Raw genomic sequence first — 26,942 nt, forward strand, 5'->3', positions numbered from 1 at the left:
TCTAAAAGGTTTATTTTAAAAGGTTGAAATATTTTCTTAAACATCAAATAAAACTTTTTTTTTAAAGCAGCAACGTATTGTAATAAGTCAAGAATAAATGAGTCAAAAACGTATGCTCCAAATTTCCCCCAGGTTATGCAGCAGATTCATGGCTGAATTACTATTAAGCTTTCTTGGATTCAAAGTTGATATGAAATAACATGACAAGGGATGAGCCCAAACACATTCGTTCTTTTAGTTTCTGTTGCTTTGTTCCTTATTTAATAAAAAAAAAAAAAGGGCTTTGGTTGAACTCTGGAAGCTAGAGAGAAGAGAAAAGCGCAGGAGATATTTATAAGCAATGTTTTGCCAAGTAAGAACTCTATTAGGAAACAGGGCATTTTGGCTAAAGAATTAAATTCTTGATTTAATGGTTGTAACATTAGGAGGTAGAAATAGCTTTGAAATCTCGGCTGCCTAGCTCTCCACTATGTTGGAGCCCTTCTCATCACTTTCACACTTACAGCTCACTTGGCGCCTCCTCCTATGCTTCAAGACCTGTCCTTAAGAACCTTGAGAGGTTATTTGGGTCTAGTACTTTCTGTGGCAAATTGCGTTGAGTATGCTTTACTGAAAGTGGGCCCTGGAGGTACACGGGAGTAGCTCTGCAAAGGCAGCCAGGGATGAAGCAGAGGAAACACTAAGACATTCTGCTCTTCCTTGCGGTTCCTGTTATCAGGGGTGTCCAATGTTGTTTTGACCTCAGAAGACCTATGTGGGGACAGGGCAGGCTACTGGGAGTCAGAGGGCATGGTATGTGGCTGAAGTTTTGAGACCATTTGCCAAATGAATGTCCTGGCACCTGGGCAGCAAAGGCATATCTGATGCCAACACGATGATACACTGTAACGTGTATTTGGGTCAGAGTAACCACGAGCCCATAAACCAGACAGAGCCATGCAAAGAATGTTTACTTTTGCTGTAACATTTCCCCATACATGCTTGGGAAAACTAACTCACCACGGGCTATGGGTCTGCCCTGTTTCCCCACCTGACGAAAACACTGGGCTCGCCATTTGCCACCCACCTTGTGGGGTGGATGTGAGAAGTCCTACAGAGAGCTTAGGGATCCCTGGTTGAAAGTCAAGTACCCATACAAAGTACCAAGCACCACTTTTTTAGCATTAGAGACAGATGCTCAGAGGGAAAGGTAGGTACATTTTGCCACCAGTTCAAAACATGCCTTCTACTCCTGTCCAGAGAGCAAAACATGGTTGTTAAAAGTTGAGATGACAGAATGTGCTGAAGAGAAGCTGCCAGGAAAACCCCTTTGCCCAGTCCTTGCCCCAGGGTCCCGTTGCCAGTGGGGGATTATCTAAAGTGGGTGTCCTTAGAGAAAGCAGCAATTCTCTCCCACCGCAGACTGTTGAAACCTTCCCATTTCACTGTTTTAAAAGCTGCAGAGAATTAAAAATAGAAGCTTTTTGGAGGGAGGAGAGGGTCCTTTGGGGGCACTCTGTTTGCTTTGGTTTCTATCTCCCTCCCTGGAATGCAGTAAAAACCTGGGGAAGTCAGCACTCAGAGAGGAGGCCTTTGCAGAGAAATGAAACCTCCTCATGCCAAAGTGAAGGGTGAGGAACTCTTCTGGGTTCTGGTTTTATAATCATTTCTGTTTATACTAGGAAAGAAATAGCCCCCTTCTTGAATTCAGCACGTGTAGTCTTTTCTTAACGGCTCCCCTCCTTGTACAAACATGATCAGGCCTAGTCCTTCAATAGGTTATTATTTAGCAGCTAATGTTAAATACAGATGAAAACTTGCCAGTTGAATGGGATGACTGTCCCCCAGGTGTAAAAGTGCCATTCACGCACAGGAAGTGACGATTGTAAATGGCGGCCGTCAGAGTCCAAATAGCTGGGGAACAGAAAAGTTTGTATATTCTTCTGAAAGTTCAAAAAATGGTACGAGGCGAGGACTGTGAAAGGTTGTTTTGGGAGCCACAAGTACCTGGGGTTCTAAGAAAACGAGGAGGGAGGAAAGATGTTGGAACTCAGGACAGTCTTGAGCTATTCTCTCTCTCTCTCCCCTCACCCCCGGCACACACACATTTACACACAGCCCTATGGTTTATTCTCCTAGCTCAGGTTATATAAAATGCCAGAATACAGTAAGTGTTATTCTGGAATTGTCTGAAATAAAGTTTTTATTGGGGATCCTAGTGTGTTGTCTGGCCCTGAAACTTTCATCCCTTTTTTCAGAAATCCTTGTGAGGAGAAGAGCCCACAAAGAGAAGCAAATAAATATACAGATTCTGAACACGCTGGCTTAAAGAGGGAGGGACCCAGCGTCCTCCCTGCTCTGCGGTGGAGCTGAGTTCTCTGCTGTTTCCCTCCGCCTCAGCCCTGCCCGGCTCTAGTGATGGGCTGCTGCACCCGGCAGGCTGCTCTGGCGGCCTCGCTGTGAGGTCGGGTCTTTCTTCCTCCTAGAGGCAGGACTCTGAATTGGATTTATCCGTGCCCAGTTGAGACCTGTGCAATACATAAGACACGGAATGGGTACACTTAAGTTACTTCCTTGCTAAGAAGAAAAATTTCTCTTTCCTTTCTGCAGAGAAAGATTACAAGAAAAGTCCCTCCTCTCTTTAGCTCAGAAGGGTGATATGAAAATGAAAAAGCTAATGTTTTTGATGGGCATTGTCATGCCCAGGTGACAGGCAAGGCAACATTATGATTATTATTATGATTCCCGCCGAGTCCCTGTGTGCTCATCACTTTCTCTCTCTCTCTTTCTCACATCACAGGGGTATGTATGGTCTCCCTGGGAAAAGACAATGGTGCGGACTGCTAATGAGAAAATTCATGGGGCCACACTAGACAAACATTTCAAATTATGGTTTCCTTGGGCATTGATCATGCTTCATTCCCATGTGAGGAAACCCGGTACCCCAGCTACCTTGAAAACAATAGTATGGGCATGGAAGAGTTGGGACAAACCTAAGCATTTAAATTAATATTTCAAGAAATGCAAAACTTGGATAGCTCACGAATGTTGGATTTATATAGCCCTGTGCTGTCTGGTAGCCATGGGCCACATGTGGCCAGTAAAACATCTGAAATGTGGTTATTCTGAATTAAGATGTGCTGTGATTGCAAAACATACACTGGCTTTTGAAAACTTAGCATGAAAAAGAGGATACAAAATATCTTATTAATATATCATTCCTATGATTACATGTTGACATGATATTTTGCATGTTTGCTTAAATATTTTATTAAAATTAATTGTAACTGATTTTTAAAAAATGTAGTATGGGGTGGTCATTCCCCGACAGTGGTTTCCAGAAAATTAAAAATGCCATATATGGCTGCATTTGTGGTTTACATTATATTTCTATTAGACAACTCTAGTATAGACTTAGAGACAGTGTGGGAACTGCTATCTGGAATTCGGTATTTCAGGGATATGAGTGACCTGAAAGGACTGTTGTTAAAATGTTGGGACAAATTGTGAAACACTTTAAACAGATAAAAGAGAAGTTACTGGGTGTCCCATCTAATGTATTCTTGTTGTTATATCCACTCTTCACTGTTTTTAAGCTTCTTTATAATTCTGCAAGTTGTAGAAAGCCGATAATAATGAAAATGACTGTTACCTATTCAAAAGCAAACTAATTTGGTCTGATGAAATGTAATTGATTATCGCCATATGCTTAGAGCCTTTAGCATTTCTGTGCAAATTCATCTCAGCATTCCTTGTAGTCCATATATGTATGGTTCCTTGAATTATTTGACCCTATATCCGACTTGTTGTCTCACTAATTAATGAGTCAAATATCTTCAGCATGAGTTCATTGTATATCTGTGTGAGAGTTATTATGTTATTGTTTTGAACAATACTAGAAAATTTAGGAGTTAATAGTGGTCAAAAATTAACTACTCTGTCCTTCCCTCCCCTCTTCAACCCCTAGCTACACCTATGGTCCCAGTGGTGGAAGTACTTCTGAAAACTTGAGACAGGGTAGAAAATGCATTTTTCTATAGAAAGTATTTTATCTGACGGTTGATTGCCACTTAAGCTCTATTCACGTATAGAGCAAGCTAAATTGTGGGTTATGTTGAATTTTGTGAACGAGCCAGGAAATCTTTCCACCTGGTGGAGTACCTGATAAGAGAAGATGTGTTGAGTTCCAATAATGAAGCAGAAATCTAGGATGTAATTCATTCACAAGGCATACACTGTGGATGTAGGCCTCCCTGGTGGCTCCGCGGTAAAGAATCCGCCTGCAATGCAGGAACCATAATGAGACACGGGTTCGATCCCTGGTTTGGGAAGATCCCCTGGAGGAGGACATGGCAACCCACTCCAGTATTCTTGCCTGGAGAATCCCATGGACTGAGGAGCCTGGCGGGCTACAGCCCATAGGATTGCAAAGAGGCAGACACGACTGAAGCGACAGTACACGTGCACACTGTGAGACTGATCAGGCGCCCACTTGCACAAAGTCCTCAGGTTTAACAGTAAAAATATTTAAAAGAAAGTGAGTTGTTACAGATTTTTGTTGCCACTCCCCTGGTTTTTTCTTTTTTGTTTTATAAATGTTAAGAAAAAAAAAAAAACAAAACAGCCCCATTCTTATTTTACCTTGCTGTCATTTTCTAAAAAGAACTGGCTTCCTTCAAAATAATGTGTGACAAGATGAGCCAGGCATATCTGTATTTCTTTCATATTTCCATCTGTTACTGTGAACAGAATGAATTTGAACAAATATAAGCAAATTAAAAATGTAAAATAGACGATTCATGCACTCTGATTTTGTTAAGAATTTGGAAATACTACACTTAAGGGATATGTTTTGTTTCTTTTTCTTTATTATTTTCTTAAAGAAGTCAGCTTTTATTAGCAGAAAGATCATTAAATTTTGTGAGTACTGGCCTCCAGCATTTAAGTTTTTACAGAACATGTGAAAGTTTACCGGTCTTTCACCAGCAGGGACATACGATTTTTATACATCTATAATTCTGAAAATGAAACATTTACTCTACAAATGCAGAACAGTTCACTTATAAATTTTATGTTTTGTGGGCTATATTTTTTAGTATAAAGCAGCCACCTTGAAGAGTCCATTGAAAGTACAAGTATACCACATACAATATTCTCACCTATATAATCTGCCCATATGTAATTATTTTCATTTTTGGTTCTTTGGGAATATAACCTGAGACAGCTTTAATAAAGCCCTGGACCCAGGTATTTTAATATCACAGTTTAGTTGATGGTATTATCAAGGAAAACAAAACATATGCCTTTTTATAATTTTCAGTTATATGAAATTAATTTTTGATATTTAACTAATATATTTTTATATTAAGAAAATTTTATATTATAAATCTTTATATTAAGAAAAATTTTTGACAACTGTTAACAAAGAAGAGTATGAATTTATGCAACTATTTGTGTATTAAGATAACACTGCTTCAAAAAATGGATTTAATTAAATAAAAATTTTTGATGAAAGATCTTTATGTGTTTTTAATCTGTCTTATAAAAGACATGATATATCTTAATTATCAACAAAATGGGGAAGGAACACTGCCACATTGAATCTTCTATCATTATTCAAAAATAATAGAGTATTATAATTTAAAAATAAAACCAAGTTTTTATTTGTATGGAAAATGTGTTTCTCATAGAAGAACTTTAGTCTTGATCCATTTCTATAAAAAGGAGTTATATATCCTTGGCTTTTTTTAATACAGCAATTTTCTAATTGGTATTTTCTCTTAAGTTGATTTTACTTCTCTAAGAAAAAGTTTGTTACAGTGATGGTCAACAGTTAATGCAAAGATATAGATTCTTTCTAGAAAGAAAAGAGTTGAGGAATCTTTTCCAGAAAATAGTTTTATTGTTTAACCTCACAATACTTGAAAGATTAATAAAAAGATGATATTTTTATCATCTACTATCTATTCAGGACTAACAACATTTGGAAACAAAAATTACTATTTATGGCATATACTATATTATTTATCAATACTATTAATTCTGTAAGTAATATCACATCCTGTATATGACATATGGTTTCCTATGTCAGGAGATTCTCCATTGTTAATAGGTCCATTATTCATGTGAAAAATAGTTAAGAAAGCGGTGAATTCAGAAAGTACACAAATACTTCAGATACTTGTAATTTGAAGTCCAGACAATCCATTAAATGCCTGGGACTGTTAGACAAAATTTTTGTGTTTATTATTATCTTGGAAGAGGAAATCTTTGTCAGAATACTTTAGAAATACTTTTGACCATCTCCCTTCAGAAAAGGTCCAAAATTCTTAGCTTGTAGGATTGCTAAGGCTAACTGCTTACCTCTATAACATCTAGATGAAGATTTTAAAGAACATCTGATTGTTTTGCCCATATGATGCCCATTCAATTTATAAAAATGTGATTTTCACAATTTTGGCAGTATGACTTTAAGGAGACATGGTTCTTTAAATAACAGACCACTTTTCCTCATCTTTTTTTTGAGTATCATACCTTCTTGTCTCCTGTCCCACAGTTTCTTTACCTTCTTCCCTGAATTAACCCAAGAAAACCTCATTGTACTCCTGATTTACGGAGGCATAGATGATTCCAGCTTAACAAGAAGAAACGCAATCCTGTGATCCATTTAAGAATGTGATCAATATATGATCATACAATGGGTATATGTCTGGAATAAGTTATTAAAGGAATATTGTGCTATCTATAAAATGTTTTTATTAATTTAGAAACTCAGGACTCTAGTATTTCTATAAATAATATGAGCAAGAAAGCGATGAATCGTTTACAGTCAACCATGATGGAAATGATATTGTCAAAGCCTATTTTTGCTAGTACCATTCCAAAAGTTTATCCACAATTGATTCCAATTTTTCATTCTTCAAAGATTTTCCTATATCCTGAAATAGTTTAACCTGCAGGGAAGCAGAAGTTGAAGGAAATTGCAAAGCAACCTCTGAATAATGAATATTTTGCTAGGAAAATGTGTGTGATCTCCAAGGAAAGGGTGTTGGAAGAGATATGAGATGGCAGGAGAATCTTCTCTGACACAATTCTGAGTTTTCTACAGGAATATTTCCCTGTATGTGAAGCATATAGAACTATGCTCAAGAATTGAGGAAGTTTTGGAGACATAATCAGAAAGAGAAATGCAGATTAGGAAGTTATTCAAACCAGGTCACTTCTCATCTTGATATTTTCAGAATTCCCCCCTGCATCCCACACTAGTGACAGTCCATACAAAAGACAAAACTATTCCAGATGGTTTGGTGAATTTACTATTTTTTTCTCTATAAATAATAGTAAATAACTTTCAATTAGGGCTTTTCCAATTGAAAAAGTATACATGTAACATTTCATTTTCACAATGATCTTTTAAAGTTGCTATAGTAATAATATTGTTATTATACTGACTTTATATGTAAAATACTGATGCTCAGACTCTTTTAAATCATCTGATAATAAGCAGAGTGGAAATTTTTAAAGCCAAACTATCAAACCTCAAATTCCCTGCTTTTCTCCCTCCTTTCGGAATAATAGTGAGATAGAATATGATATGCATCTTTTAATAAATTGTATTTGCTTTTTTTTTGTTAGGAGCTTGGAGGGATATAATATGTCATTTTGTGGATTCTTCTAAATCCTTTGCTTAAAGAATCTAAAGTACTTTTTACTAACACAATAGACACAAATAAATAAAATTATTTATTTCTAAATAAATTTAGAAATATTTAAGAGAAGAGGAAATACAATTCTTTACTATGAAAATGAACTCACAATATCAGGCCAGGGGTTGATTGCTCCATATGTTGTTGGTGGCATTTCTAAAGGTTGGTGATTGGAAGAAGTGGCACCAGCCTAGATGGATCTGTGAATCTATGCCAGACCTCCAGGGTCACCAAAGGGCCTTTCCTCCTTCTGTCAGTTCCTTCCACTCCTCACTCAGTGTCTTCAGAGGTGTATGAGAAGCCCCCCAGGCCATTAATATGCGGTTTATAATGTGGACACTAACCATTCTTATGCTACAGATGGAAGCAGATAAGCAAAGAGTTGTTGTCAGACATCTACAGCAAATCAAGGGATCTGGGATGATCTTCCCATGGTGCTGTGCACTTGCTTCTGATGGCTTTACAAGAGTACTTCTCAGCTAAACTCAAAGATGAACATCAGACAGAGGAAACTTTGCAGCCATTTTGTCTCAAGGACTGGGCTGCCTTTCAAACATGGAATGGCTTCTCACTAATATGAGATTAGTTTTCAACAACAGATGGGTCTCTAAGTAAAAAGAGACCTCTTCGTTTGTCTGGTGGCATGTGGCCCTCTGCAAATTTACATGTGGTTCTGATTGCCATGAAGGGACCGCACGACATTAATGCAATTTCCCCTTGAATGTGCCACCTTGCTATCAGCCCTGATGTTCAGGCATCCATGGTTAAGACCAGCATGAATGCCACAGAGCTTTGTGGAGATCTGCCAAAACCACAGGCCAGCATTTGGGAGAAGGGAAGGATGATGTGATTTCAATTTCATACCATCTGTCCCCAGATTTCTTTCACTACCAGGCTGGTCACTGACTTTGGAGAAGAGTCAAAATGCCAGGGCTCTGGACTGCTCTGAATAAGTTGAAAGGAGCCAGCAGTCCTGTGAACCCCATTCTTGCCATGGGGAAGTGGACCGAGACTGCTGCCTTCCATTAAAAGTATCGAAAGGCCTAATGAAAGCAGTGTTAAGCCTTCGGGAGCTGACTTCGTGTCTGAGTGGCTGGGAAAGAGATGTCAGATTGCTTCGTGGGCAGGAGAGAAAACACAGGCAACCAAGGGAAAGGGAGAAGATATGCTGGCATTCTCAACAGGGGGCATTCTTTATTTTTTTAAAAAAAACCAATTGTATGTATTCATTTTGGCTGTGCTGGGTCTTCGTTGCTTCAGCTGGCTTTCTCTAGTTGCGGTGAGCGAGGGCTACTCTCTGTTGTGGTGTGTGGGCTTCTCGCTGTGGTGGCAATGTGTGCAGAGCATGGGCTCTAGGGCATCGGGGTTTCAGAAGTTACAGTTCATAGGTTCAGGAGCTTAGGCTCACTAGTTGTGGTGCACAGGCGTAGTTGCCCCAGGGCATGTGGAATTTTCCCGGACCAGGGATCAAATCCGTGGCCCTTGCATTGGCAGGTAGGTTCTTAACCACTGGACCACCAGGGAAGTCCAGCATTCTTTATTCTTGGGTTAATAAAGCCTTACCCTCTATTGTCAAACTGTAACCATCTTCCAACCTCTTTCTCCGGGAAGATCTCACCATTCCGATAAGAACATGATCCATAAAGCAAAAGCAGGGGAAAATGGCTCTTTTTGGCCAGTGAGTCAGAGACTTTTTTTGTAATGGTGGATTATTTTACATAAACTCTTGAGTTCTTATTTGGTTTGTTCCCAGGCAATCTGGATTAATTGATACAATAAAGGTCTGGAAGCCCCAAGATGTTGGTTCAATTCCCATCTCTGACACAAAGAAGCTAAATGACTTGCAAGAGAATTTGTATGAAAATCAACAACAATTTTCCTATCTGCAAAGTAAGGTTGGGGTGCCACTGGAACACTGTATGACATTTTAAAAATTTGTTCCAAATGCTAATTATTCACCAGTTGGCATTCCAGATCATGTGTCTTGACACCAGTAAGTTGCTTGCTATCAGGATGATGATATTGGTTTAACTTTTACGTGTGAGTTTCAGAAGTATACCTTTTTTAAGTCATCAGAGAACTAGAATGTTGGATGCAGGAAAAAAAAAAAAAACAACCTTCTGCCAGAATCATGATGTCAAATCCTGACACTTTACAATGAGGAAACCAAGGCCCAGAGAGGTTAATGACTTGGCTAAAGCCACAGAGAGGGTTAGTGACAAGCCAGGACGAGAATGCTGGCTTTGCCTTTGATCAGTATCACAATTCAGAAGCCATGGTGTTTTTTGTATGCCTGTTTCTGTGACGACTCCTGGGGAAAGGATTTCTCATGACATGGGTTTTTCATGGTTTGAGATGGGTGATTTGGGGGCAAGGCATAAGGGCACTTTTTGATACAGCTGCTTCTCCACTGTGTTCAACACTCACTCCGTGAAGACAGAATTGCCAGCATCTCCATCAGTCGCAGGAGTCTTAGAAGGTATGAAATAAACACAGCTTGACAACTCTGTTCCCGTGTTATGACCTGTTCACCTTCCTGCCACTTTCAACTTGACTTCTCTCTGAGTAGCCTCCATGTTATTTAAGTCAGCAGTACTTTCTGAAATCAGGCAATGTGTGCTGAGGCTGCTAGGAGATAGGGCTGTGCAGCTGGTGTGTGGATCTGAGCTCTTTAAAACTCCAGGTTTTGACTGGTACTGAAGGAGTTGAGGTTGTTCTGAAGGTTATAGTCCCCAAATTTCCAAGTGTTCTGGTCCTTATTCTTAATCACTTTTTGTCTTGGAATCACTACGATTCTCACTCTAATAAATACTATTTCTTGAACCACTGAGAAGCCTACTTCATTCTGGAATGTTCCAGCTGACAGCTTTAACAAATTCATGGATAACCCCTTTTTAAAACGTGAATCTAAATTACACTTTACAGTGAATGACACTAACAATCCTACATCAAATTCATTCAAAAATGCCCGTTTGTACACAAATGTTTACAGTTACATTTTCTTAACAGCCACAGAGTGGAAGCAACCTAATGAATGTCTGTCAGCTGATGACTGGGTGAACAAAATGCGGTATATCTATATGATGGAATATTAGTCAGCAATAAAAACAGAGTATGATCCATGCTGATATATGGATGAACTTTGAAAAGTTTATACCAAGTGAGAGAAGCCAGACAAGCAAAGATCACCTATTGCATAATTCAATTTATATAAATGTCCTGAAAAGACAAATGTATAGAAACAGAAAGTAGATTTGTGACTTCTAAGGGTTGGAAGTGGGAATGTAGAGAGACACAGGAATGGAGAGTGGGTACAGGGCTTCTTTTTGGGTGATGGGCTTATTTTCAAAGTAGGTTGTGGTGATGATTGCACAACTTTGTATATTTATTGAAATCCTTGAATTATATGCTTCAAATGAGTGAACTTTATGGTATGGAAATTATACCTCAAGAAAGCTGTTAAACAAGCATGCAACAGATGTCCCAGCTCTTAGCATGGAAGATATTTTTGGGATAGAACAATGTCTGGTGTGATTGGACCCCTAAACTGATTCAGCATTAGGGTTTCCCAAACCCAGCCACTCCTCATAGAGAGCCAGCCACCTCCAAATCAGAGTAGGGGCCCTTGACATGATGCAACAATTTACAAAATCAACTGGCTGCCCTTGTGAGGGGAAGTCTGACAAAAGCCTCAGTTCAGGGACAAATGAATTCAAAGGGAAAAACTCATGACAGTGGTAGCAATTTAGATCTGCAATTAAGACACTTAAAGTGTTTAGGGTTGACAAGGAGTTAAAGTAAATGTTGATTTGGTTGTAAAGTTTTCAGAGCCATAACTATGCAGAAGGGTCTTGCACAACTACAGGGTTTTATTTATTTATCCATTATTACTGTCTCTAAAATATTCTTTTTTTTTTTTTTTAAGAAAATTTCCAACCAGCACTGGGACTCTTAGCAGGGGAGACTGGAAACAGGTCTGAATAATGCATTCAAGATAATTTCAAAAAATCACCCTTTAACGAGTACCATATTCCCTCCAATTTTCCCTTATATATGATTCACCATTTTGCAAATACTGATATATAAAGAATGCATTGAATGTGGCAAAAGTTGAAGATAGCCCCTGTGGATAAGACCTAATGGACACCATCCTGAAATAATACATACAGCTCAGGCTCCAGACATGTGTCTTCAATTTAAAATAATTCAGCAATCATGTTCAACCAGAACCTGATTACACAAAATGGGACTTTTTAACTCCCAGACTTGGATCAAATTTTGAGGCCACAAAAAAGAGGGGAGATATAATATGTGCCATGTTTATATATTCCAGATACTGTGATTAAATAATCCACACACAGATTTAACTGTTTCTTTGAGCTTATCAAGGCACCTATTACCAGTTTCTATCTGTAAATATTTGCCTTGCCTTCATGAGAACTGGGTAAAAGTCCTGGGCTGAGATGCAAAGGAAGGAAGCTGAAAATCAGTTGGGTTCTTCTGTCAGAATATTATGGTTTTCCAAAGCACTGAACCTGGCTTCATTCTCCACTTTGTAACGGAGGCCCAGGAGGGAGCCGACGGGACTGCAGAGGTGGCCGTACCTGGGCTGGCACTGGGGAGCCTGGCACATTGTGTCTGCTGTGGTCTCCAGAAGATGCTCCATTCCCCCTTGGACCTTTTATTTTATTTGTTTTTTTATTGAAGCATAGACATTTTACAATATTGTGTTAGTTTCAGATGTATAACAAAGGGACTCAGTTATACTATATATTAAATAAATAAGCAAGAAGAATTTACTGTATAACATCAGGAGCAATACGCAGGGTCTTGTAATAACCTACAATGGAAAATAACTTGAAAAAAACATATATACACACACACAAACACGCACACACTTATATCCCTTTGGATCTTTTACTTTGTTGCTAGCAGCCTTCTTGTCCTTGTAACTATGGCCAGATTCCTTTCTCGCATGTAAATTGAACCTCTGCCTGTATTATGATTTCTGAGGTGCTAAGTCCCCAGATCCTTCTCTTTTGATAGACTGCTGAATACTTGAACTGCTACCATTATTAGATACTTATTACTTCAGATTCCTTTGACCAGAGGAAATAATGTATAAAAGTGTTTGGTGAATCCCAAGGAATGGTCTCTAGTGATAAGATTGTCAGATGAAATACAAACAGCCAATTCAATTTGAAATCCAGATAAACAAATAATTTTTAGTATATGTATGCTCCACATGTTACATACGACAATCACATACTAAACAATTACTTGTTAAACTGAAATTTAAATTTAGCCAGGCATCATGCACTTTTATTTGCTAAGTAAATTATATTGTAGTAAGGTCACCTCCACAACACTGAGAGAAGGGTGAAGATGGGCCGGTTCATTTTACCCTTTATTGAAGGCTCAGCCCCTAGGATTTGATGGTCTAAAAACGAAGCATCACATCTAGTTTACCATCTATGGGAACTTGGATAGAATTTGTATGCTACTGTTGTCTGGAAACTGTATAAATCTTAATTATCTTGAATTGGTTCATAGTGCTTTTTAGGTATACTACATCCTTCTGCTTCTCTGTACATTCTATAAATGTTTGTGAGTTTGATATTGAAACTCCAGCTAAAAATCTTAATTTATCTGCTTAAAAAATAATTGTAATATATAGTGGAACCTTGTTCTGTATTTTCCAAATCTCCCATAAATGTGTTATCATACTTTCATAATTTAAAAAAAAATTAAAAAAATAAAAATGAAGCATCATAAACCTGAGCATACTAGAAATAAAGGTTTTTGTATGCTTTGTTTTTCAATAAGACGAATATATTTAGAATACATTTTCTTTTAAAATTGGCAGTATTTCTACTTTTTCTTTTGTTTACATGTCTTACAGATATTTTATGAATTAAAAGAAAAAGGCAGGGCTATTTTGAATACTAGCTGAGGGAGGAGTTCCTGTTATTTTGGACTCTGACTTCTGGGTCTGAACCAAGGGTGGAGGGGAAAGTGGCAGACAAACCCTGGTGGATAGTGTGTGGGGTAGGGGGCTGCAGGTGGTGATGGGTATCCACAAACTTACTGTCTCATGAAGTCTGTTACTACAAATAAAACAGCAAAATTTGCAAGCGATCTGCGACCCCCTTCCATAAATTAGAGTGAATTCAACGTTATCTCTTTAGTAACTTCACTTCTAGTCGCTTGCATAGCAGGTAGGAGAGAAAGGTGGCTTGGCAAGTCAGTGCCCTGAGAATTTCAGGGAAATTGACTAAGTCTCCAGTCATCTGTCATTCAGGTGACTGTCAGTTGTCACATGTGCTGAGGCAAAGGTTAGACTGAGATTCACCACTCTCAGATGATACTTCCTAGAGGGAAATCCCAGAGGTGAATTTTCCTAGCACTCCAAGATACAATTTCTTTCTTGTGGTGGCCCCCAGCCTCCTTCAGTTCATTAAGCTCAGAGAGTCAATATGAGAAGCTATCATTCTTTCTTCCCTGATTCACCAAAATTTATTTTTAGGGTCTACTCTGTGTCACAGGCTTGGTGCCTGCCCTTGAAGAACTTGTAGTTCCAAAAAAGGTGAAGGAGCATATTATAAGGAAATTGAAGATGAAGGACTTTGAAGGCAATGGAAAGGGATGGGAGGAGTTAAGAAGAAGCTGAGTAGGGGAGAAACAGGATAGAACATCATGGAATGAAATGGATTTGTGAGTTTTGCCTCCTCTTATTTTGCATGTTCTTTCTTTTGGTGAAGGCAGAGACATCCTGGACAAAGTGACACTCCATCAAATCTAAAAGGCCATTGGTTGTAAGGCACGGGACTGTTTTTGTTTTTTAATATTTACTTATTTATTTAGCTGTGCCAGGTCTTAGCTGCAGCATGCGGGATCTAGCTCCCCAACCAAGGATCTAACCCAGGTGCCCTGCACTGAAAGCACAGAGTGTTAGCCACTGGATCACCAGGGAAGTCCCAGTCATGGAACTGTTTTCAGTGCCACTAAGAAAGAAAAAGACACAGCCATGGATGCATTCTGAATTCAGAAATTTTAAAATGTTGAACAATGCGTGTCTCAGAATCTATGAAATACAGAAAATTCTGCCTAATGCTGGGCCCAGAGCTTTGCATACTGTAGTTCAATTCAGTTCAGTCACTCGGTCGTGTCTGACTCTTTGTAACCCCATGGACTGCAGCACACCAGGCTTCCCTGTCCATCACCAATTCCCAGAGCTTACTCAAACTCATGTCCATTGACTCGGTGATGCCATCCAACCACCTCATCCTCTGTAGTCCCCTTTTCCTCCCGCCTTCAATCTTTCCCAGTATCAGGGTCTTTTCCAGTGAGTCAGATCTTTGCATCAGGTGGCCAAAGTATTGGAGCATCAGCATCAGTCCTTCCAATGAATATTCAGGGATTATTTCCTTTAGGATGGACTGCTTGGATCTCCTTGCAGTCCAAGGGACTCTCTAGAGTCTTCTGCAACACCACGGTTCAAAAGCATCAATTCTTCAGTGCTCAGCTTTCTTTATAGTCCAACTCTCACATCCATACATGACTAATGGAAAAACCATAGCCTTGACTAGACGGATCTTTGTTGGCAAAGTAATGTCTCTGCTTTTTAGTATGCTGTCTAGGTTTGTCATAGCTTTTCTTCCAAAGAGCAAGCGTCTTTTAACTTCATGGCTGCAGTCACCATCTGCAGTGGTTTTGGAGCCCCCAAAGGTAAACTTTCTCACTGTTTTCATTGTTTCCCAATCTATTTGCCATGAAGTGATGGGACCAGATACCATGATCTTAATTTTCTGAATGCTGAGCTTTAAGCCAACTTTTTCACTCTCTTCTTTCATTTTCATCAAGAGGCTCTTTAGTTCTTTGCCTTCTGCCATAAGGGTGGTATCATCTGCATGTCTGAAATTGTTGCTATTTCTCCCAGAAATCTTGATTCCAGGTTGTACTTCTTCCAACCCAGTGTTTCTCATGATGGACTCTGCACATAAGTTAAATAAGCAGGGTGACAATATGCAGCCTTGATGTACTCCTTTCCCTGTTTGAAACCAGTCTATTGTTCCATGTCCAGTTCTAACTGTTGCTTCCTGACCTGCATATAGATTTCTTAGGAGGCAGGTCAGGTGGCCTGTTATTTCCATCTCTTGAAGAATTTTCCAGTTTGTTGTGATCCACACAGTCAATGGCTTTGGCATAGTCAATAAAGCAGAAGTAGACATTTTTCTGGAGCTCTCTTTCTTTCTCAGTGATCCAGTGGATGTTGGAAATTTGATCTCTGGTTCCTCTGCCTTTTCTAAATCCAGCTTGAACATCTGGAAGTTCACGGTTCATGTACTATTGAAGCCTGGTTTGGAGAATTTTGAGCATTACTTTACTAGTGTATGAGATGAGTGCAATTGTGTGGTAGTTTGAACATTCTTTGGCATTGCCTTTCTTTGGAATTGGAACAAAAACTGACCTTTTCCAGTTCTATGGCCACTGCTGAGTTTTCCAGATTTGCTGGCATATTGAGTACAGCACTTTCACAGCATTATCTTTTAGGATTTGAAATAGCTCAACTGGAATTCCATCACCTCCACTAACTTTGTTCATAGCGATGCTTCCTAAGGCCCACTTCACATTCCAGGATGGACTTCACATTCCAGGATGTCTGGTTCTAGGTGAGTGATCACACTATTGTGGTTATCTAAGTCATGAAGATCTTTTTTGTATAGTTCTTCTGTGTATTCTTGCCACATCTTCTTAATATCTTCTGCTTCTGTTAGGTCCATACTATTTCTGTCTTTATTGAGCCCATCTTTGCATGAAATATTCCCTTGGTATCTCTAATTTTCTTGAAGAGATATCTAGTCTTTCCCATTCTGTTGTTTTCCTCTATTTCTTTCCATTGATCACTGAGGAAGGATTTCTTATCTCTCCTTGCTATTCCTTGCTATTCATACTGTAGGTTGTCACGAAATATTTGTTGAATGAATGAGTAAACAAAGATGGCAGGGAGAAATCCTTGGGTTTTATGATGCCTACAATCAGCCTCTGAAAACAGGGAACCAGACGTCTTTTGAGGTTTTAAGTAACCACTGAGAAAAGGCAGAAGACTGCTCTCTGATTACTAAAAGTAAAACACAAAGGAACAAAAAATTAAGTTGCAGATTGCATCTCTCCCATCTACCCCTAGAGGACTTAGGCCTCATGTGTTTTTCAAATAAGAAGAGTGAGTTTTTCATTCCTCTGTCCCTATGAAAAGAGATTTTTCTCTGAGCAAAGAAGGGATCACTTATACAAGGATCACACCAAAGTGTGTAAGAATGTGTGAATGAGTGTGTGTGAGTTAAGGAAGGCAGGTGGATATAATACATAACAACAACAACAAAAAGCCCTAAACAAATCTTGCTGGGTTTAACATATACATCAGGAAATAGCACACACTCATGACTGAACCCACAGATCTCAGAATTGCAGCTTGCAACTGTGTCTCCTCTCTGTGAGAAATATGGGCAATATTAATGTCATCTTCTAAGCCCCCCAAAATATAGCTGACTCTGTTCAACAGAGCTGGTCAGACCGCTGCAGGTAAATCATCTTCCGACCAGAACTCCATGCACACATAATCTTCTGGCACCTGCAAATTCTAGGGGCACCAAGTGACAGGTCTGGAATATTGATATCCCTTCCTGGCCTGTCCTACTTGAGTTTGGGTTTTGTTTTGTTTTCCCCACCAGTAATAAAGATACGTTCTCTGATATAAAACCTCCTTATGACTTGACTTTTAGTTCTTTTCTGGGGTCCTGCAAGAAAACCATTTCAATTAATCATAAGAATTATCGTTTTGGAACAATGACCTGACTTCTGAAATACTCCTTTTAATTCTTACATGTTCGTGCTATTTTCAGGAGAATACTGTAAGAATTTCACTCTTTTCATCCAGCAGATTGCCAACCAAGGCCAGCGCTTAAGAATTTGATCACTGTTAGGGCCTGTAATGAAAGGATTTAATCATTGTATGTGATTTGAGTGGGCATTTCCTGAGGGCCTGGCTTAAGTTATTTTTACCTAGCACCCTCTCAATTAATGTTGAGAGGGTAATGTTATTAAGCAAACGAACGGATAGATGAATGAATGATGTTGAGAGCAGACATCTCCTGGTAGTACAGTGCAGCAACTAGGATTTTAAAGCGTATCTAAATTTTTGTTTCCTGAAATGCATGTCTGAAGACTGAATAAGTATTATGCAAGAAAACAGACTTGCGTTTAAAAAAATGTTGAGGTGTGGCAAATTTGACAGAGGTTTTTGAATTCTTTTGCTTGCTCATCACAAATTGCAAGTTACAAAGAACGTAATTTCTGGCATGTTTTAAGTATTGATATTTTAAAAAAGGTTTTAAATGTATCCATAAAATCTACAGGTAACATAGCAATTTGATATCCATCTTACCATTTTTTAAAAATATAGAAACTCTTGAAATTTTAAATTTCTTTATTTCCATAAATGTATTATTTATTTTCTACTCTCCTCCCAAAATTTCATCCTAATAGAATTATTTTATGCTTAAAAGTCTAGTTACTGAACATGTTATTTTACTTCTTTGCAAGAACATGTATATGACTTGAAGTAATTACTTTTATTTATTGTATTTTTAATGCTCCATATTAAAAATTCTATTGATATTTAACAAAATAAAAACCTAAACTTTGATTTAAATTCTTAAACATGAAAGTAAAGTTTACTGAATATTCACCTCTTAATGAAATGAAATAAGCTTTTTGTTCAAATCAGAATTTAAATAAAGTCCATGCAAGCATGCTCAATCACTCAGTCGTGTCTGACTCTTCGCAACCCCTTGGACTGGAGCCCGCCAGGCTCTTCTGCCCATGGAATTATTCAGGCAAGAATACTGAAGTGGGTTGCCATTTCCTTCTCCAGGGGATCTTCCCAATCCAGGGATTGAACCCATGTCTCCAGCACTGGCAGGTAGATTCTTTACCACTGAACCAGCTGAGAAGCAAATAAGGTTCAGACATGGAGAGTACATGGTTGATATGTCTCTTAGGTCTCCTTCAGTCTTTAAATCTCAGTCTCTTTCTCTCTGTGCCTCTCTCTCTCCTTGTCTCTTAAACATAGTTATTTCATAGAAGAAAGGCTATTTCTTTTCCTTTCCCCTTGCCCTTGATAAAAAGAGTTTATAAAAGAACAAGAGTTTATAATCTTTGAATAAATGACAATTCTTCCCAAGAAAGAACATTCAAAAATTTATAATTTCTCTCTCTTTCTCTTACGTACACATACACCCACTTATATATCACTGCTCTTATTTTTCTGGGTCCATAAAAGATTTACTATGAACTGGCATTTGGAAACAACTGGTTTAGAGCATACAGTTATCACTTATGGTTTCTGAATATATCCCACGATGTGATGTGTATGTCAGAATTATGCCTATGAAATATATCTCATATATAAAATGTAGGTACTTCTCTCAAAACTTTCCTTAGTAAAGTCACTTAATATGGCACAACTACACTTGCCTCTTAATATGGCAAAACTACAAAATTTATTGTCATAAGTCACCAAAGAAAGACATGTTTCATTATTCAGTTCTAACTCACAATGTTCATAACATTTGACTCACAATATTCTGATGCTGCTTCAATACTGTAGGTAAATCAGGCTCAGGTGAAACTGAGTCAGGGAACAAAGGTAGCTGCAAACTGTATTCCATCTGGGCTCACTGTGAAAACCTGGCATAGGGAAAGACAGTACCACGGGAGGCAGTGAGCCAGCCCAGGCTGCGTGTGTTCTCATCCACTGGGAAAGGGGGTTCCAGGCCCAGAGCCCATTCTTCTGGGGCTGAGCAAGGGTTGAAAGACTACATGCAGGAGATCACCTCTTCCAACAGAAGGCTATAATATGGGAGGCAGCAGAAATGAAGTTGAGAAAAGTCAGGAGGGGCAGGATCATTGAAGGCTTTATATTGCAAAGTAAAGGTTTAGGGCATTATTCTGTGAGCAAAGGGGCAGCTCAAAGAGGCCTTAGGCTAGAAGAACATAACGGTTAAATGGGGACTCGGAAGCAAAATTACCTGAGTTTGAATCCTAGCTCTGCTGCCTAGTATTGTGTGACCTTGCATAAGTTACTTAACCTCTCTGTGCCTCAGTTTCCTCATATGACATGAGGATGATAGCAACAAGTCCTAGTGTATGGGTCTTTAAGAAGATTAAATAAGATAATAAGTAAAGTGCTTAGAAAAGTGCCTGCCCCTGAGTGATAATGTTGTTTTATTGGAAGGAATTTAAGGACAGGATAACATGATCAGCTGCTTTGCAAGCCATTTTGTTGAGTCTCAGTTTCTCCCTCTACAAAATGAAGAGATTAAGTCAGATGCTCTAAGTCTTCCCCACTGCTCTGTTATTCTCTGATTGCAGTTGCAATGCAATGATAGACTTGCATTTGAACTTTAAAATGGACCTCAGTCCTCACCCTACCCCTTTGAAGGCAGGAGACTGACAGCCTAAATGGAACCAAAGCTCTTTAAGCAAAAGAGCTCACCTGACTGTCAAGTGTGATCCAGAGAACTCTCCTGAGAAGCCATCTTCCAATTCTCAGGATTTAAAAAAAAAAAAGGCAAAGCTGTCTGATATCTTCTGAATTTACACAAACCAGGTCTCCTCCCGCCCCTCCTTCTGAGCATCTCAGGCCAAATGAATTCTCAATGTCAGCAGAATTTTACATACGTTATGCAAAAGCACATCAACAGAACACAGAGAAAAGACATAAATAATGCAAATTGAGCATCCATCTTCAAACCAGCCAGATGACGTATGGGGCCACAATTAGCTAGTCGAGGCCTGACAGCGGTCACTGTGGCAATATTATCTATGGGCAGTGTCCAGTTAGAATGGCACATTTGCAAGGCAGAAATATAGTGCTTGATAAGAGGAAGGGACAGAGAAAAATTGTGAGCAACTGTGAAGCAAGGGAGGGAGCGAGGTAAACAGGGATTCTGAGAGGGACGGAAAGAGGAGGTACCCGTGGGAGCAGGGCCAGCATCACAGCTCTGAGCGAGGATGGAAAATGGGTGTGCCACCCTCAGAGTCTTCACTATGGCATCTGGATCGAGCTATTGATTCTCTTTGAGCCTAAATTACAAAGGGCTGTGAATTATACATGGAAGATTGTCTGGGCCCATCCCTTAGCAGATGGGAAAACCGTGGTGGCAAATGAGGTTAGCAGGCTGCCTCATGGAAAAAGCTTCTATGCCTTTCCTCCTTGATGTTTTGAGAGCCTGCATGGGGAATCAATGCCAGGACCATCATCAGGAGGTTTTTCCATCATGAACAAAACAACCATTAAAAAAAAAAAAAACCCCAACAACAATAACCTTTTTCCTTTTTGCAGACTTAAGAGACAAATTTCCTTTTCCAAGAGTTCGCTACTGGTCTCAATCCTTGGTGGCTTGGGTTGGAGTAGGTATAAGATGAGTAACTCTGGGTACCCTGAGCTACACTGTCAGCTCAAGAGGGTTTGACATTGGGCACAGGTAGAACAGTGGAAAGGTGAAGAAAATCAGCCATCCCAGGAGTGAAGCCTGCTCGCTTCCTCCAGGAGGCACACTGGCCAGAACGAATAATTTTCTGTTTGTTGTTGTTGTTGTTCAGCCACTAGGCCATGTCCAGCTCTTTGTGACCCCTATGAACTGCAGCACACCAGGCTTCCCTATCCTTTACTATCTCCCTGAGTTTACTCCAATTCACGTCCACTGAGACAGTGATGCCATCCGACCATCTTGTCCTCTGTCACCCCCTTCTCCTGTCTTTAATCTTTCCTAGCATCAAGGTCTTTTCTGATGAGTTGGCTCTTCGCATCAGGTGGCCAAAGTACTGGAGTTTCAACTTCAGACCAGACCTTTCCTGGTTCCTTGGAGGGTTCCAACTGAGGGACGGAGCTCCAGGAGCTCCAAGCAGTCAGCACAGCAAAATCTCAGAGAGAATGACACTCACTAAACAGCCATCAGAAGGCAAACAGGGAGCTCCATAAAATCATCCTTCCCTGATTAGTAGGCTTCTGGGGAGCCAGCAAGGATTTCCATAAACTTAGACTTTTGGAAACTATTTTACTAGACTTGCTTCCTAGGGGGGAGTTGTAACCCAGCAGACAGACATTCAAAATTACAGTAATCATTATAACCATGATAATGATGATAATAATATGAGCCATAATTAAAGCTAATACTTATTTAATGCTTACTCTGTGTCCATCACTGTGTGAAGTGCTTTACATGCATTTTCTCATTTAATCCTGAAACAAGATTTTGAGGTAGATACTATTATCAGTTTCATTTTAGAGGTGATGAAACTGTGGTGTAGAGAAATGTCTTGCTAAGGTCACAATGGTAGACTGACGGTCAAAGTGGTCACAATTCTTCACTCTCCCAGCATCCTCACTCTGCAGCATGACTTTCCAGATTTTGGCTGGTCTCAGTGCTTGCTTTTGGCCAGTAGGATGAGATTTTGCTAATAGTGTCTCCATTCTGAGTCTAGACCCCAGAACTCTGGCCAAGCTCTTGGAATCTGGGACTCTGTCAGGCTGTTGAGGGAACAAGCCCAGATTAGCCTGCCAGAGGATGAGGGACCATGCAGAGCAGAGAGAGAGAAGCTGTCCTAACCGAGACCATCCTACACCTGCCAGCCTCCTGCAGACACTTGAAAGAGTCCAGATGTGTTCAGATAAGCCTGGCCTAGATGAGCACAACCCAAGGCTGTTCTGCTGACCAGTGTGCAATAATAAATGGTCGTTTTAAGCCACCAAGTTTTGGGGTGGTTTCTACATAGCAGTGAACACCTGAAACAATGACCTAAGTAATACTAGCATTCCAAACCAGGTTTCTCTACTCCAAATTCCTTTGCTTTTTAACTTCTAACATCTAATGACACACTCCCATCTCATTCACCAGCACCATCTTCTCCAATCCCACCTTTCTCTTTCCAGCAGCTCCCAGTGGCAGACATTTCTGATTGCCCACTGATACTCATATTCTGACAAACGAGAACAATTGGGATCCCTATCCCAACTCTAGGGGCAAATCTTGATTGAGAAAGCCAGCAATGGTGGCTGTAATCTCTTCATTGGTCATTCAGCAGGAGTGCACACATGACCTGTTTCTGACTATGAGCTGGGGTGGGGCAGTGGGTGTGGGGTTGGGCCACCTGGAGGGCTTAGGGAAAAGATTTCCTTTTTCTTCTGAGAATAGAAACACCACAACATACAGTCTTTTATTGATTTTGTTTGCTGTGCACCACCTTGCAGCAATGAAGGGGGCTACCTGAGTGGAAGATAATGCTCAGGACGGCAGAATACAGACAGTGAGATCACTGGGACTACTCGGGCATGGAGATAGAACCACACATGGGATCCATACTGTTCTTCCTTTGAATTTCCCCTTTTCCCCTTTCGTTCAAGCCATTTTTTTTTTTTTTTTAAATACTAGTAGCCAGAAACATCCTAAGGGCTTCCCTGGTGGCTCAGAAGGTAAAGACTCTGCTGACAATGCAGGAGACCCAGATTCGATCCCTGGGTGAGGAAGCTCCCCTGGAGAAGGAAATAGCAACCCACTCCAGTATTCTAGTCTGAAGAATTCCATGGACAGAGGAACCTGGCGGGCTACAGTTTCTGGGGTCACAAAGAGTCAGACGCGACTGACTGACTTTCAGAAACATCTTAATGGGTAGAGTTCCAATCATCAGCTGAAAGGATCTAGCCATTTGGTTGTTGAGTCCATTATTCCTACAAAAACCAGATCAAACGCCTTTTATTCCTACAAGAACCAAACAGTTCAGAGGCCACTGAAGCTGATTCCCAAGAGGCAGACCCCAATTTCCTGGAGCCATGTATTTATGGCCCATATCTACTTCTTTTGTCTGACTTTAGCAGCAAGTAGTTGCCCTGGGACTCGGAGCAGGATGACTGTAGGTTGGAGGTAAAGGCAGAAGACTTCTGGGAAGTTCTGGGGAGCATGACTGAAGTGTGGCCAGAGGTCCAAGGACACAACAGACGTTCAATCAACGTATGTTCTTGTGGGGTATTCTCATTTCAGCTGGTCCCAACTTTTCCTCTCCATCCCTCTACCCCTGGGGAGAACATGGAATGAGCCTTTACAGAGATGACACTCCAGATATTTAACACTCTCTATCCTCAGATGCAGACTAGTCCAAACAAGGGCTGAAGTGCTGAGGCTGGGTCTTGGAGGCCCTTGTATTTGGGTCCTAGGGAAGGAGGTGGTCACTGAGGGGTAAAGGAGGTTCTTGAGGAGGGCTCAGGGCAGAAAGGGTAAAATAGTGGATAGTGTGGGGCAGAGGGAAGGACAGCAAGGACAGTGGATATTTACTTGTTTGGTCTTTACAAAATTTAACAACTTGTTCAGCCATACTGGGGCATACCAGAATGTTCTACAATATGTGCTACATTTTATGTGTGTCTGTCTGCTCTACCGGCCTGTGTACCCCAAGGCTAGAGGTACTGCCATACTCACCTGCCTGTCCCCAGCTCTCAGCACAATCCCCAGCACTCACCACAACCCGTAGCACACAGCCCGTCACAACACAGTTGGATGAATTGCGCAGAATCAACCACATAAACACCCAGATTCTGAATGAAGAGGAATCTAACTGGTCACAGCTATTTCCCTCTGAAACAATTATTTCTTAGGAGCAGAGTTATGGAGAATTAAGGTGACCTCTGACATTCCAACCTCCTTTGCCCTAAGATGGCTCAAGATTAAACTTTTTCACTGAGGAGAGCAGATGAAAGAGGGAGCTGGGGGTGGAGAGCAGCCCCGGGGTCTTGCAGGCCTTGGAGCAAGCTGTGCCCAAGGCTGCTGGGCCATCACCATCAGTAGTGATTCCGCAGTTCTCATTGGGCTGAGAAAGGATACAAGACCTCACTCCAGGGAACTCCTAAAGTAAAGCCCCAAATCCCAGGACTTGGACACTGGTTATCAAAGGCACTGCTGTGTCTTACTCATCTTTCTTTTCCCTAACCCTAAGTGAGGCAGAGGCTCAGGGGCCACCTGCTGAGAACACAAGTGAGGGAATGAATGAATAAGTGAATTAATGAATGAGGGCACCTCCTTTGCAAATAGTTTTGGTACAAAGAACATGAAATTAACTCAGGAGTCATTAATTTGGGTTAACTTCCAGGTTTAATGGCTATTGAGTCAGGCAGAATCTGTTTCTTGTGTAAACAAAGTAAAAAGTAAGTAAAATGAAACCAACATCAAGGGCTTACAACTCATGTAAAATGCCTAGTGGAACACCCAGAAGTACTCAATAAATTGTAACTTCTCTTCTCTCTTCTTCATTTCATCTTTTTGCTTTATTATTAAGCTCACTTCTCAGAGATATAAAGATAATTTTGCACATTTTAGAACTGCCTAGTTTGAATTTTTTTCGCCTAAATGTCCAGATGAATCAGCATATAAATGGTCTATGTCAGCAGTCTTTGTCATCCAAGTGTAAGTCATTCCTTTCTCCTCTCTAAGGAGGAAGACATATTTGAAACAAGCCTAGGAAGGAATAACATCCAAATACAGCAGGTACCTACTTTAGTTTTAATCTCCTCCCTCATGATCTTTACTGAGCACTTAGTGTGACAATCACAGCACAAGCTCTTTATTATCCTTGTCTTCTTCCTAATCTCTACCTCAGCCAGGGAGGTGGACAATCTTTATTTTACAGATGAGAAAACTGAGATTCAGAGAAGTTAAATGGCAATGCCAAGTAGTAGAGTCAGATTCATGAACATGATGGGTATCTCCTGACACTTATTCTTTGCTCTTTTCAGGTGTAGCATACTTTTGGTTTTGCTGCCCCAGCTCCATCCCCAACTCCAATGAGTGACTCTAATTGATTTAAATCAACCACAGTATCTTACCCCTTTTGCACAGTGATTGGCTCAGATGAATCAAACCTAAGCCAATCAGGGCAGGGCATTCCTCTAGCCAATCATATTGAAGTGACTGATGCTCCTTTGCTTGCTGGACAAGACCAGTTATCCGTTTTCTTTCCCTGCTGGCCCCTAATGAGAAAGCCCTAGTCGTAGCTTGCAATCTTGCAAACTTGAAAGGAATTAGAGAATCAGTCTTAGGGTGAAGCTGAGCTAGTAGAGAGGAGAGAAAAGCCACTGCCTTTCTTGAGTCCCTGGAACAGTCAACTCAGAAGCCTGCTCTGTCTTGGTCCAATATATGCCATCTGATTTCCTTTGTCATTACCATTTTGACTTTTTTGTTGTTGTTCTTGTTGTTACTTGAAATTAAAAGCATTCTAAATGATAGCGCAAGAATCAAACCCATATCTGTTTGACCCATGAGCAGTGGATATCCACTATGTGGCACGGCTTTTCACTTCTCTAGCTAATAGTCTTGAAACTCACACATTTATTGGCAGCCTGGAGCATCTCTAATGTCTTAGCCCATTGCAGCATTTCTGGAGCAGTTTAGCTCTCTGGCTGGAAGGCTGATGCCCCAGGAGGTTGCTGGTGGGCACTTAAGGTCACTCTTGCAAATTAGTGGTTGGAGGCCATCAGAACAAAGCTGATGTAATTTCTACATACAAAGCAATGATAAATGTCTTTGGGTGTGACTCCAGCCAAGGAAGACTTCAGAGAAACACATGCTTCAGTGGGACTAGAAAAGCAGACAGCTGAAAGACTGCTTATCAGGCCTTGATGTATTCAACATGTAAAAATGCTAACCTGCTCCAACTGCAATTGAATTTGCACAAGTGCTTAGAAAGAACACTGAATTTATCAGAGCTCGAAGTGCACAATATTAAAAAATAAATCACTGCTGGTGAAATCCTAGAGCTATCAGGAGATCCATTTGAAAAGAGAGTTAGCAAAGTCAATTTGAGGCACATTCATCAAGCTTTGAAATCATGGAGGAGGCTCTGTCCACATGGGCTTCTTTCTAGCCAACCCAAGAGGATACTAGAATTTAAGGCTGAGAACAGCTGAAACCTGACAACTAGGAATCAGATCACAGGAAATGCTAATAAGAATGTTTAGAGATAAAAGCAAATGCCCACACAAGTAGCTGAGATCAAGAGGATGATTTTCCTAGGTAGCTCTTCCTGGGGGCCCCCGTGGCAGGGATTGATCTTGGTTTCTACCTGCAGACCTAGTCATGTGTGAGCGTTTATTAAATATTAAATTTAAAAAAAAAAAAGAGAGAGAGACATCCCTGGTGGTCCAGTGGT

This window comes from Oryx dammah, unplaced genomic scaffold, assembly GCF_014754425.2.
Source record: "Oryx dammah isolate SB20612 unplaced genomic scaffold, SCBI_Odam_1.1 HiC_scaffold_18, whole genome shotgun sequence".
Classification (NCBI taxonomy): domain Eukaryota; kingdom Metazoa; phylum Chordata; class Mammalia; order Artiodactyla; family Bovidae; genus Oryx; species Oryx dammah.